This window comes from Aethalodelphis obliquidens, unplaced genomic scaffold, assembly GCF_003676395.1.
Source record: "Aethalodelphis obliquidens isolate GAN/ISIS:26980383/991018 unplaced genomic scaffold, ASM367639v1 scaffold27, whole genome shotgun sequence".
Classification (NCBI taxonomy): domain Eukaryota; kingdom Metazoa; phylum Chordata; class Mammalia; order Artiodactyla; family Delphinidae; genus Aethalodelphis; species Aethalodelphis obliquidens.
The window spans coordinates 18,442,262-18,456,057 of record NW_020837971.1 but is presented as its reverse complement, the minus strand read 5'-3'; the positions used below and the strand labels follow the sequence as shown (position 1 = coordinate 18,456,057).

At 36.9% G+C, this 13,796-nt stretch overlaps 1 protein-coding gene and 1 pseudogene across 5 annotated transcripts in view; one reads left to right on the top strand and one right to left on the bottom strand.

Annotated features, from left to right (window-relative positions):
• URGCP (upregulator of cell proliferation) overlaps window positions 1–13,796 on the top strand; it is a 93,339-nt gene that overhangs the window by 12,879 nt on the left and 66,664 nt on the right. For 2 of the 5 annotated variants that reach the window (XM_027124079.1, XM_027124076.1), the window contains one exon: window positions 11,639–11,735. The exons of 2 other annotated variants lie outside the window; for them this stretch is intronic. The gene's annotated coding sequence lies outside the window, so the exon portion shown is untranslated. Of the gene's footprint in view, window positions 1–10,349; window positions 10,628–11,638; window positions 11,736–13,796 lie in introns of all 5 variants that reach the window. One more of the 5 variants, XM_027124077.1, reaches the window with a different exon arrangement.
• LOC113629561 (ADP-ribosylation factor 4 pseudogene) lies at window positions 11,227–11,746 on the bottom strand (annotated as a pseudogene).

The window sequence follows — 13,796 nt, the reverse complement described above, 5'->3', positions numbered from 1 at the left end:
TCACCAAGACCTGGCACCACCCAACAGCCTGAAGGCTCCAGTGCAGGGACACCTCAGGCCAAACAACCAACAGGACTGAAACATAGCCCCATGCATCAGCAGACAGGCTGCTTAAAGTCTTCCTTAATAAACAGCCACCCAATAATGCACACACACTCAGACACAACTCTGCCCACCAGAGGGACCAGACCCAGCTCCACCCACCAGTGGGCAGGTACCAGTCCCTCCCACCAGACAGCCTCAGGTGGCAGACAGCAGAGGCAAGAGAACTACAACCCTACAACCTGTGGAACAGGAACTGCAATCACAGATAGTTAGAAAAAATGAGATGGCAGAGGAATATGTCCCAGATAAAGGAACAAGATAAAACCCCAGAAGAACTAAGGGAAGTGGAGATAGGCAACTTACCTGAAAAAAACTCAGAGTAATGGTAGTAAAGGTGATCCAAGATCTCAGAAAAAGAATGAAGGCACAGATTGAGAAGACATAAGAAATGTTTAACAAAGACCTAGAAGAACTAAAGAACAAACAGAGATGAATGATACAATACCTGACATGAAAAATACACTAGAAGGAATCAGTAGCAGAATAACTGAGGCAAAAGAACGGATAAGTGACATGGAAGGCAGCATGGTGGAAATCACTGCTGCAGAACAGAATAAAGAGAAAAGAATGAAAAGAAATGAGAACAGTCTGAGAGACCTCTGGGAAAACATGAAATGCACCAACATTTGCATTATAGGGGTCCCAGAAGGAGAAGAGAGAGAGAAACGGCCTGAGAAAATATTTGAACAGATAATAGCTGAAAACTTCCCTAACATGGGAAGGGAAGCAGTCACCTAAGTCCAGGAAGTGCAGAGAGTCCCAGGCAGGATAAACCCAAGGAGGAACACACTGAGACAGATAGTAATCAAACTGACAAATATTAAAGACAAAGAAAAAATATCAAAAGCAACAAAGGAAAAGCAACAAACGATATACAAGGGAACTCCCATAAGGTTGTCAGGTGATTTCTCCGCAGAAACTCTGCAGGCCGGAAGGGAGTGGCACAATATACTTAAAGTGATGAGAGGGAAGAACCTACAACCAACAATACTGTACCCAGCAGGGCTGTCATTCAGATTCAACATAGAAATCAAAAGCTTTACAGACAAGCAAAAGCTAAGAGAATTCAGCACCACCATCCAGCTTTGCAACAAGCGCTAAAGGAACTTCTCTAGGTGGAAAAGAAAAGGCCACAACTAGAAACAAGAAAATTATGAATGAAAAGCTCACTGGTAAAGGCAAACATACAGTAAAGGTAGGAAATCATCTGCACACAAATATGATATCAAAATCAGCAATTGTGAGAAGAGGAGAGCACAAATGCAGGATATCGGAAATGCGTTTGAAATTATAGACAATCTATATTGTCTTTATTGAATTAAAACAATCTATATTGTTGTTTATATACAGACGTCTATATCAAAACCTCATGGGAACAGCAAACTGAAAATCTACAATAGATACACACAAAAAAGCAAAAGCAATCCAAACACAACACTAAAGTAAGTCATTGAATCACAAGAGAAGAGAATGAAAGAGGAAGGGAAGAAAAAACACAAAAACAAATCCAAAACAATTAACAAAATGGCAATAAGAACATACATATGATAATTACCTTAAATGTAAATGGATTAAATGCTCCAACCAAAAGACATAGGCTGGCTGAATGGATACAAAATAATACCTGTATATATGCTGTTTACAAGAGACCCACTTTAGATCCAGGGAAACATACAGACTGAAAGTAAGGGGATGGAAAAATGTATTCCATGCCAATGGAAGTCAAAAGAAAGCTGGAGTAGCAATACTCATATTAGACAAAATAGGCTTTAAAATAAAGACTGTTACAAGAGACAAAAAGGACACTACATAATGATCAAGAGATCAATCCCAGAAGATATAACAATTGTAGATATATATGCATCCAACATAGGAGCACCTCAATTTATAAGGCAATTACTAACAACCATAAAAGGAGAAATCAGCAGTAACACAAAAACAGTGGAGGACTCTAACACCCTATTTTCATCAATGGACAGATGATCCAGACAGAAAATCAATAAGGAAATGCAGGCCTTAAATGACACACTTGACCAGAGGGACTAAATTGATATTTATAGAGCGTTCCATCCAAAACAGCAGAATACACGTTCTTCTCAAGTGCACGTGGAGTATTCTCCAGGATTGAGCACATGCTGGGCCACAAAGCAAGCCTCGGTAAATTTTACTGATTATTGACCCAGGGATTTTTGCAGAAAGTAATGCCTTTAGCTGGTGATTTTTATTTTGGCTGGCCAAAAATTAATTCTTTTATTTCACTAACACTTTGTGGGTTATTGCCTTCAATAGAGACACTTGACATACCTGTAAAATCTTCTAATTTTCATGAAATGTTGTTTTCAATTCACTATTCTGTAGAAGCAAAGGTGCATTCTCTGGCACCCTGAGTTTCATTTTCACTTTTTGTATCAGAATCAGTCACTATTTTTTAAAATCTTTTTATTGGTCTAATAGTCACATCATCTGAATCAGAACTGTATTCTGAAAAACTATCATCTTCTGAGACACTAGTACATGTGTCAATCAGACATCAGAGAAAGTATGTGCATAAAATTGACTGAAAAATTCTTCACTCAAAATTTTGCAATGCGTCATTTTGGAAGATTTTATGTATATAATATATACAAGGTTGGAACAAAAACTTAATGGAGCAAAATGTGAATGATAATGACAATTGTAAGTTGTATAAAGAACCTTGATCAATTTATGCTCTAACAAATTGCACAGTGATGTTAATTGTAGCAGTCTCTAAGAACATATTGATACATCTCTGTTCAATAACATCCAGGTAACAAAAGATGTATTAATACATCTCTGGTCAACAATGTGTTAATAAAATTGAAGTCATAACAATCATCTTTAATGACCATAATGCTGTGAGATTAGAAATCAACTACAAGAAAGAAAAAAAGTGTACAGAACACAAACACGTTGGACGTTAAACAATAAGCTTCTAAACAACCAATGGATCACTGAAGAAATCAAAGAGGAAATCATAAAATACCTAGAGACAAATGAAAATGAAATCACGACAATCCAAAACCTATGGAACACAGCAAAAGCAATTCTAAGAGGGAAGTTTATAGCAATAGAGACTTACCTCGGGAAACAAGGAAAATCTCAAATAAACAACCTAACCTTACACCTATAGCAACTAGAGAAAGAAGAACAAAACCCAAAGTCAGTAGAAAGAAACAAATCATAAAGATCAAAGCAGAAATAGATGAAATAGAGATGAAGAAACTAATAGAAAAGATGAATGAAAGTAAAAACTGGTTCTTTGAAAAGATAAATAAAATTGATAAACCTTTAGGGCTTCCCTGGTGGCGCAGTTGTTGAGAGTCCACCTGCCGATGCAGGGGACACAGGTTCGTGCCCTGGTCCAGGAAGATCCCACATGCCACGGAGCGGCTGGGCCCGTGAGCCATGGCCACTAAGCCTGCGCGTCCAGAGCCTGTGCTCCGCAACAGGAGAGGCCACAACAGTGACAGGCCCACATACCGAAAAAAAAGAAAAAAAAATTGATAAACCTTTAGCCAGACTCATCAAGAAGAAGAGGGAGGGGGCTCAAATCAATAAAATCAAAAATGAAAACGGGGACGTTACAATGGACACCACAGACATACAAAGGATCATAAGAGACTAGTACAAGCAACTATATGCCAATAAAATTGACAACCTAAAAGACATGGACAGATTTTTAGAAAGGTACAACCTCCCCAAACTGAACCAGGAAGAAACAAAATATGAACAGACCAATCACAAGTACTGTAATTGAAACTGTGTTTTTAAAACTCCCAACAAACAAAAGTCCAGGATCAGATGGCTTCACAGGCAAATTCTATCAAACATTTAGAGAAGAGCTAACACCTATCCTTCTCAAACTCTTCCTAAAAATTGCAGAGGGAGAAACACTCCCCAACTCATTCTACGAGGCCACCATCACCTTGATACCAAAACCAGACAAAGATATCACACAAAAAAATTACAGGCCAATATCACTGATGATCATGGACACAGAAATCGTCAGCAAAATACTAGCAAATGGAATCCAACAACACATTAAAAGGATCATGCACCATGATCAAGTGGGATGTATCCAAGGGATGCAAGGATTCTTCAATATATGCAAATCAATCCATGTGATACACCATCTTAATAAACTGAAGAATAAAAACCATATAATCATCTCAGTAGACGCAGAAAAAGCTTTTGAGAAAATTAAACATCAATTTATGATAAAAACTCTCCAGAAAGTGGGCATAGAGGGAACCTCCCTCAATATAATGAAGGCAATATATGACAAACCCACAGCAAACATTATTCTTAATGGTGAAAACCTGAAAGAATTTCTTCTAATATCAGGAACAAGACAAGGGTGCCCACTCTCACCACTATTATTCAACATAGTTTTGGAAGTCGTAGCCATGACAATCAGAGAAGAAAAAGAAATAAAAGGAATCCAATTGGGGAAAGAAGAAGGAAAACTCACTGTCTGCAGATGACATGGTACTATACATAGAAAATCCTAAAGATGCCACTAGAAAACTACTAGACCTGATCAATGAATTTAGCAAAGTTGCAGGATACAAAATTAATACACAGATATCTCTTGCATTCCTATACAATAACAGTGGAAGATTAGAAAGAGAAATTAAGGAAACAATCCCATTTACCATTGCTACAAAAAGAATAAAATACCTAGGAATAAACCTACCTAAGAAGGCAAAAGACCTGCATGCAGAAAACTATAAGACACTGATGAAAGAAATTAAAGATGACACAAACAGATGGAGAGATATACCATGTTCTTGGATTGGAAGAATCAACATTGTTAAAATGACTATACTACCCAAAGCAATCTACAGATTCAATGCAATCCCTATCAAACTACCACTGGCATTTTTCACAGCACTAGAACAAAAAATTTCACAATTTGTATGGAAACACAAAAGACGGATTCCCTTTTTGTAACTCGTAAAGGTAAAATAATATTTGCTTTGTGCCAAGTTTTCTCAAAAGGAAAAGGACTATATACCATGACCAAATCGGATTTATCCCCGGAATTTAAGGATGGTTCAACATAGGAAAACCAATCATTGTAATACATTACATTAACAGTAGAAAGGGGAAAAAACCCACATGATTATCTCAATTGTTGCATAAAAGCATTTTACACAATTTAACAGCTTTTTATGATAAAAAAACACACAACAAACTATGAATAGAAGGAATACCTCAACATAATAAAAGCTGTATATGAAAACCCCTCAGTGAACATCTTTCACTCAAAGGTGAAAGTCTGAAAGCTTTTCCTCTAAGATCAGGAACAAGACAAAAAGGTCCACATTCACCATATCTATTTAACAGAGTCTTGGGAATTCTAACCAGAGCAGTTAGGCAAGAAAAGGAAATGAAAGGCATCCAAATTGGAAAGGAAGAAGTAAAATGATCTCTGTACACAAATGATATGATCTTATAGGTAGAAAACTCTAAAGATTCCACACACATACACAAATTGTTACAACTTATAAACAATTTCAGTAGAGTCACAGGATACAAAATCAACACAAAAAGTCAGTTGCACTTCTACACACTAACAGTGAACCAAAAGGAAATTAAGAAAACGATTCCATTTACATTAGCATCAAAAAGAATAAAATACTTAGTAATACTTAGGAAGCAAGGAGGTGAAGGACATGTACAATGAAAACTAAAAAACATTGCTAAAAGAAATTAAAGAATGCATGAGCAAATGAAAAGACATTCCATGTTCACATTGGAAATCTTAATATTGTTAAGATTATCAGTATTACCAAAGAAATCTACCATTTCAATGAAGTCGTTATCAAAATCCCAGTGACAGTTTTTGCACAAATGGAAAAACCCATTCTAAAATACATATAGAATCTCAAGGGACACTGAATATCCAAAACTATCTTGAAAAAGAACAAAGCTAGAGGACTTGCCATCCTGATTTCACAACTTAGTATTAAGCCATAGTAGTCAAAACAGCGTAATACTGGCAAAAGGCCTACATATATAGACTACCCGAAAAGAATAGAGAACCCGGAAGTAACCCTCGCATAAATAGTCAAATGATTTTCCACAAGGGGCCAAAGAGTATTCAATGGGGAAAGGACAGGCTTTTCATTAAATGGTGCTGAGAAAACTGGACATCCACATGCAAACATGATGTTAGACCCTCACACCATATACAAAAATAAGCTCATGTATGAGCTCGGGCTGCTGTAACAAAATACTACAGACTGGGTAGCTAAACAATGTAAATTTAATTTTCTCACACTTCTGGAGCCTGGGAAGTCCAAGATTAAGGTGCCAATAGAGTTGGTGTCTGGTGAAGGCCTTCCTCCTGCATTGCAGATGACTGCCTTTTGCTGTGTGCTCATCTGGCCTTTCCTCAGTACATATGGAGAGAGGGTGGAGGGGGCACTCTGATTTCTTTTCCTCTTCTTATAAGGTCATTAATCCTGTAGGATTAGGAACCCACCCTCATGACCTCATTTAACCTTAATTACCTCTTAAAGATCCATCTCCAAATACGCTCACATTGGGGGTTAGGGCTTAAATATGAATTTGGGGGGAACACAATTCAATCCACAGCAATTCAGAATGGATCCATGACCTAAATATAAGACCGAAAACTATACAACTCTTAGAATATAGGGCAGAAGCTTCACGTCATTGGATCTGGCCTTGATTTATTGGATATGACACCAAAAAATCGCAGACAACAACAACAAAGAAATAAAAATAGACCAGCTGGATTTCATGAAAATTTTAAAAATTTGTGCATCAAAAGACATCAACAAAGTAAAAAGGAAACTCACAAAACGGGAGAAAATATTTGAAAATCAAATATTCATCAGAGATTAATATGAATATATATAGAACTCCTGAAACTAAACAAGAGAACAAACAACCTGATTGAAAAGTGGGCAAAGGACTTGAATAGGCTTTTCTCTAAGGAAGATACACAAATGGCTGATAAGCACATGAAAAGATGTTCAACATCACTAGTTATTCAGCAAATGCAAATTGAAACTGTAGTGAGATACCACCTCACACCCATTAGAATGACTGCTATCAAAAAAACGGTAAATAACAAGTGTCAGTGAGGATGAGGAAAAATTGGAATTGTGCACTGGTGGTGAGAATGTAAAATGGTACAACCACTGGGGAAAAGAGAATGGTGGTTCCTCAAAGAATTAAACATAGACTTACCATTTAATCCAGCAATTCCACTTTCCTCAAAATAATTGAAAGAGGGTCTGGAAGAAATATTTGTACACGCATGTTTATGGCAACGTTACTCACAATACTCAAGAGGTCGAAACCAGCTAAGTGTCCAGTGATGTATGAATGGATAAGCAAAATGTGGTATATGCATTCAAGGCAATAGTATTCAACCTTAAAAAGGAAGAAAATTCTGACATATACTACAAAATGGATGCAACTTGAGGACATTATGCTAAGTGAAATAAGCCAATCACAAAAAGACAAATAATGTATGGTTCTACTTATATGAAGTACTTAGAACAGACAAAATCATAGCGACAGAAAGTAGAAGGGTGGTTGCCAGTAGCTGGGGGGGGTGGTGGTGGTGGAATGGGGAGTTATTGTTTAATTAGTACAGAATTTCAGTCTTGCAAGATGAAAAGAGTTCTGGAGATGGGTCATGGTGATGGTAGCACAACAATATGAATATACTTAACACCACTGAACTGTACACTTAAAAATAGTTAATATGGTAAATTTTATGTGTATTTCATCACAGTAAAAAAAACAAAAAAAAGACAATTGAGCCCATGATCACAGCAAACTTAATCTTTCATCTTGACAGTTTTGACAGCCTTGTAAGTAATGGGCTCAAAAATCAAATTCAAGACCTGTACTAGAGTCTAAATACATTTGTATCCCAAAGTGCTATGGCCCTAGATTAAGTGGCAACATGAAGTAACTCTTCTAAATTTCAGCCTAGGTTTGTACTGCTGGGTGGTCTGCAGAGGGGGACCTCAAACCTTGAATTTGGTGGAGATAATTCTAAACTGATAATACTTCCAGGTGCTTAACAGAAGCAAAAGCAGATCCTCTGTGGAGGACAGTGTTGTCATCTAAGGCCTCAAGTTAGTTAATTTTTTATGCATGATAACTGGTACCATGGTGAGAAGTAGCAAAACCAAAAGATAATCAAAACAGATTTTAAGCACTGGAATTATAAAAAATGAATTATCAGGAGCAGAGGTCCAGAAGGAAGTAGAAATCTCTCTATTGCTTAAGGCCTTGCCCTTTTGGAAGAAATATTATTTTTCAAAATTATAAGGTCCTTGTTCACCAGTGTTTTTATTCCTCCTCCTTAAAAATATGCAGAGTTTATAAAAATCGATAAGGAAAAGGCCCAATGGAAAAAGCAGGTGAAGGGTATGAATAACAATTTACATTGGAGGAAATCCAATGACTAAAGACAGTTTGAAAAGATTCCCAGCCTCACTGGTGATCACGGAAAATGAAATTGAAAACAGCCAAGGGATATTCTTTTTCATTTAGCCAATAACCATAATACTTCAGAGCAGGGCCTCAGATGTTCCTGATGGGAGTTTGGATTGCTCCATTCTTTGGGAAGAAAAGCCTGGAAATAGATATTAAGATGAAAAATACATATGTTCTTTGAAATTTCATTTTGGGGGATATATCTTGTGGAAATAAAGCATACACAAACACACAAACACACACAGATATTTTCCACAGGCAGGTTTCTAGGGGCATAAATATATACACAATTAATTAACAACTGAACGCTACTTGAATGCCAATCAATAGAATGTTTGACTAAACTATAGTACCTCTTTACTATGGATTATTTATTATGCAGTTATTAAAAAGATGAATTATATTTGTTATGGTAACCTGTGATCAGCGATCTTTGATATTACTATTTTGTTTTGCATTGCCACAAACCACTCCCATATAAGATGGTGAACTTAATAAATGTGTGCGTTCTGACTGCTCGACTTATCAGCTGTTCCGTCATCTCTGTCCCTCTCCTCAGGCCTCTCTATTCCCTGAGGCAAAACAATATTGAAATTGGCCAATTAATAACCTGCAATGGCCTCTAAGTGTTCAAGTGAAAGAAAGAGTTGCATGTCTCTCACTTTAAGCCAAAAGCTAGAAATGATTACGCCTAGTGAGGAAGGCATGTCAAAATCCAAGATAGGCTGAAAGCAAACGGTTGCACCAAACAGTTAGCCAAGTTGTGAATGCATAGAGTACTTTCTTTTTTCTTCTTTTTAAAAATAATTGTTTAATATGCAACTAATATGTGATTACTATAGAAAAATTAGAAAATAAGTAAAACAAATCATCTAATTCTTTTGCATGAAAATAATGTTAACCTTTTTAATATCTTTCCAGATTTTTTCTCTATAAACCTATGTACTTTTTAAAGCAGCTTATTGAGAGACATTTCTCACACCATGCAATTAATCCATTAATGTGTACAATTCAGTGGTTTTTTAGTATATTCACAAGATTATGAAAATCACCACAACCAATTTTAGAACATTTTCATGACTCCAGAAAAGAAACCCCAATTAGCGAGTACCCCCCATTTGCTCATAAGCACCACCCTCAGTCCTGAGGACAGCCACTAATCTACTTTCTCTCTCTCTCTATTTACCTGTTCTGGCCATTTCATATAAATGGAATTATACAATATATGGTCTTTTGTGACTGGATTAATTCATTTAGCATGTTTTCAAGCTTCATCCATGTCGTAGCATGTGTCATACTTTTTTAAAATTGCCAAATAATATTCCATTTTGTGGATATGCCACAACTATATACTTTTAATAAAAACTATCATACAAAATGACTACTAGTAGATGTAAGATTTCTTTTAGAGGTGATGAAAATTTTCTATAATTGGTTGATGTCATGGTTATTCAATTCTAAATGTACCGAAAACCATCGAATTGTATACTTTAAATATGTGAATTGCATGATATATGAATTATATCTCAATAAATCTGTTATTAAAAAGTATACCATATTTGCTCTTTAGAAACCACTCTTTAATGATGTTATTAACATTCTCCCACATAACTAAGTAGGTTTCAAAGTATAGTTTTTAATGGCCATATAATAATTTTTATTTTACTTAACAAATCCCCTAGTTTTATTTTTTTAATTAATTAATTATTTTTCATGTTTTATCATTTTATTAGGAATAATTCCAAATGGGTTATGAAGAAAACTTATTCATTGAGTTTGATGAATTTTCCAAAAACTCTTAATGAAGACATGTTCACCAATAAACACTAAAACATGCAGCAGAACTATCATATACTGAGCAAAGAGTCTGGCTGATACCCAAAGCAACATGCAACATAAAAAAGATACAATATAAAGGAAGACAATCTGCTGAGTATTAAAAATCATCTCAATATGAACTCTTTGCAACTAGCACAGAATTAATTAGCTATCAAATCCAAACCACACCAAGGTAAGCTTGGCTGATGGAAGCCAGGAGTCAATAATAGGGGGGAAATATAAATTCCTCAGTGCAAAAGATCTGGACAGTGTTTTGGAGCATTTCCCTGGCTGGTACAAGCAGTATTAAAAAATCTTTTTGGCAAGGGAGAAAAATAAATACAAATGGAATGCTACATTTTTTAAATCAGCAGACTGTCCCAGGAATGATAAAGGTATCAATAAAATAGCAAGGGGACAACTTTAAAACATTATTTACTGTGGGCTCAGAAAAACATTCAAAATGGATTGATTTAAAGGTGTCACATTAGCTATGTCCAGGCGTTTAGGCTTAAGGGATGTAAAATTAAAAGAGGACACCTTTTTTCCCCCAAGTTAAGGAGAATCTCTTTAAAACCAAGCATATTGCTAAATGGCAACATTATACTTGGTAAACAATAGCTGGCAACAAAATATGTTTAAATGCTGTAATATTCTGCCCAAACCAGTCCCAGATACTGTTTAATAACCAAGATGCAAACTAATTTTGTTGTTAACAAGCCTAGACCAGTTCTATCAAATGTGTCCTTGGTTAGATATCTAGTTTCGTTTAATGTTTTGAAAGCTCATTTGACAGTCAGTCAAGTCCCTCATGCAGACTGGTTCCTTGTGTAGCACAAGTGGCTTGAACATACCATGTTCTGTTACGAAGAGACTGAAGACCTAATTTATCCGTCATTTCCCTAATGGCCGTAGCATTTGGCAAATCCTGTTTGTTTGCAAAAAGCAGCAACGCTGCATCTCGCAACTCATCTTCCTGAAGCATTTTATGCAGCTCTTCTGCTCCTTTCTGAATTCTTTCACAATCATTGCTATCTACCACAAAAATAAGACCCTGGGTATTTTGGAAGTAATGCCTCCAGAGATGCCTAATTTTATCTTGACCATCAACATCCCATACTGTGAAACAAATGTTCTTATATTCTACTGTTTCCACATTAAAACCAGTGGTAGGAATGGTGGTGACTATCTCTCCTAACTTCAGTTTATACAGAATGGTCGTCCTGCCAGCAGCATCCAATCCAACCATCAAAATACACATCTGCTTCCTGCCGAAGAGATGCGAGAAGAGGGAGAAGAAGGTGAGGCCCATGGTGGTAGTGGCACTTGCAATGGGCAGGAGCAGAAGGGGTTTAGGGCATCCCTGGGCCTTCTTTCATGGTCCTGGCAAACTCAGGGAGGAAAGAGGAGATGAAGTTGGCAGGGACAGCTCGCTAACCGCTGTGTAGGCTGGAGCTGCCCTCCGGGACAGGAATTAGCGGGTGATGACCTGCTCAACGACTGGCGGGGCAGCTCTGGCTCTGGTGCTAAATCTTTAGCTGTGCCATGTCACATGGCAGCTGTGGCGACTCCGGCAGCGGCCCGGCCTCTCCAACGTGGATAGAATCGCGTCACCACCACCACCTCCCCCTCCCCTAGTTTTAAAAAGTTAGGTTGTTTCCAGTGATTTTGCAATCATACAAAATACCTTGATGAACCTCTTGGTACATAAATCTGTTTGCCCGTATCTGATCATTTCATGAAAAAAGCTTGAACTCTTTTTCTGGCACTACAGTTATGTTTCTGTTGCTAAAAATTCTTTCAGCTTTATTGCCATACATGGTAGTTTTCTCTCTGAACTCTAAATTTCTGTTTGAGCCTTATAATGATTTTATTAAAGATTCCTTTTATCCTTAAAAAACATTTAATAGGTTTAGTATCGGAAGTGAACAAGCAAAGCTTCCTAGGCTAAGACTCAGTTTCTTTACAGTTTTTTCTTGTAGTTTATTTCTAATATTATAGCGTTGTGGTCGGAAAAAGATGATTGATATGACTTCAATTTTCTTAAATTTACCGAAGCTCACTTTGTGGCCCAGCTTGTGATCAATCCTGGAGAATGTTGCACGTTCACTTGAGAAGAATGTGTATTCTGCTGTTTTTGGATGGAATGCTCTATAAATATCAATTTAATCCATCTGGTCTAATGTGTCATTTAAGGCTTGTGTTTCCTTATTGATTTTCTGCCTGGATCAACTGTCCATTGATGAAAGTAGGGTGTTAGAGCCCTCCACTATTATATATTGTTACTGTTGATTTCTCCTTTTACGATTGTTAGTATTTGCCTTATAAATTGAGGTGCTCCTATGTTGGGTGCATATATATTTCCAATTGTTATATCTTCCTGGATTGATTTCTTGATCATTATGTAGTGTCCTTTTCGTCTCTTGTAACAGTCTTTATTTTAAAGTCTATTTTGTCTGATATGAGAATTGCTACTCCAGGTTTATTTTGTTTTTGTTTTTGTTTTTTGCGGTACGTGGGCCTCTCACTGTTGTGTCCTCTCCCGTTGCGGAGCACAGGCTCCGGACGTGCAGGCTCAGTGGCCATGGCTCACGGGCCCAGCTGCTCCACGGCATGTGGGATCTTCCCGGACCAGGGCATGAACCCGTGTCCCCTGCATCGGCAGACAGACTCTCAACCACTGCGCCACCAGGGAAGCCCTACTCCAGGTTTAGTTTGATTTCCATTGGCATGGAATACATTTTTCCACCCCCTCACTTTCACTCTGTATGTGTCCCTTGATCTAAAGTAGGTCTCTTATAAACAGCATATGTACGGGTCTTGTTTTTGTATCCATTCAGCCAGTCTATGTCTTTTGTTGGAGCATTTAATCCATTTACGTTTAAGGTATTATCGATATGTATGTTCTTATTGTCATTTTGTTAATTGTTTTGGATTTGTTTTTGTGTTTTTTCTTCCCTTCCTCTTTCATTCTCTTGTGATTCGATGACTTACTTTAGTGTTGTGTTTGGATTGCTTTTTCCTTTTTGTGTGTATCTATTGTAGATTTTCAGTTTGCTGTTCCCATGAGGTTTTGATATAGATGTCTGTATATAAACAACAATATAGATTGTTTTAAGTTGCTAGTCTTTTCATTTCAAATGCATTTCCGATATCCTGCATTTGTGCTCTCCTCTTCTCACAATTGCTGATTTTGATATATTTGTGTGCAGATGATTTCCTACCTTTACTGTATGTTTGCCTTTACCAGTGAGCTTTTCATTCATAATTTTCTTGTTTCTAGTTGTGGCCTTTTCTTTTCCACCTAGAGAAGTTCCTTTAACACTTGTTGCAAAGCTGGATGGTGGTGCTGAATTCTCTTA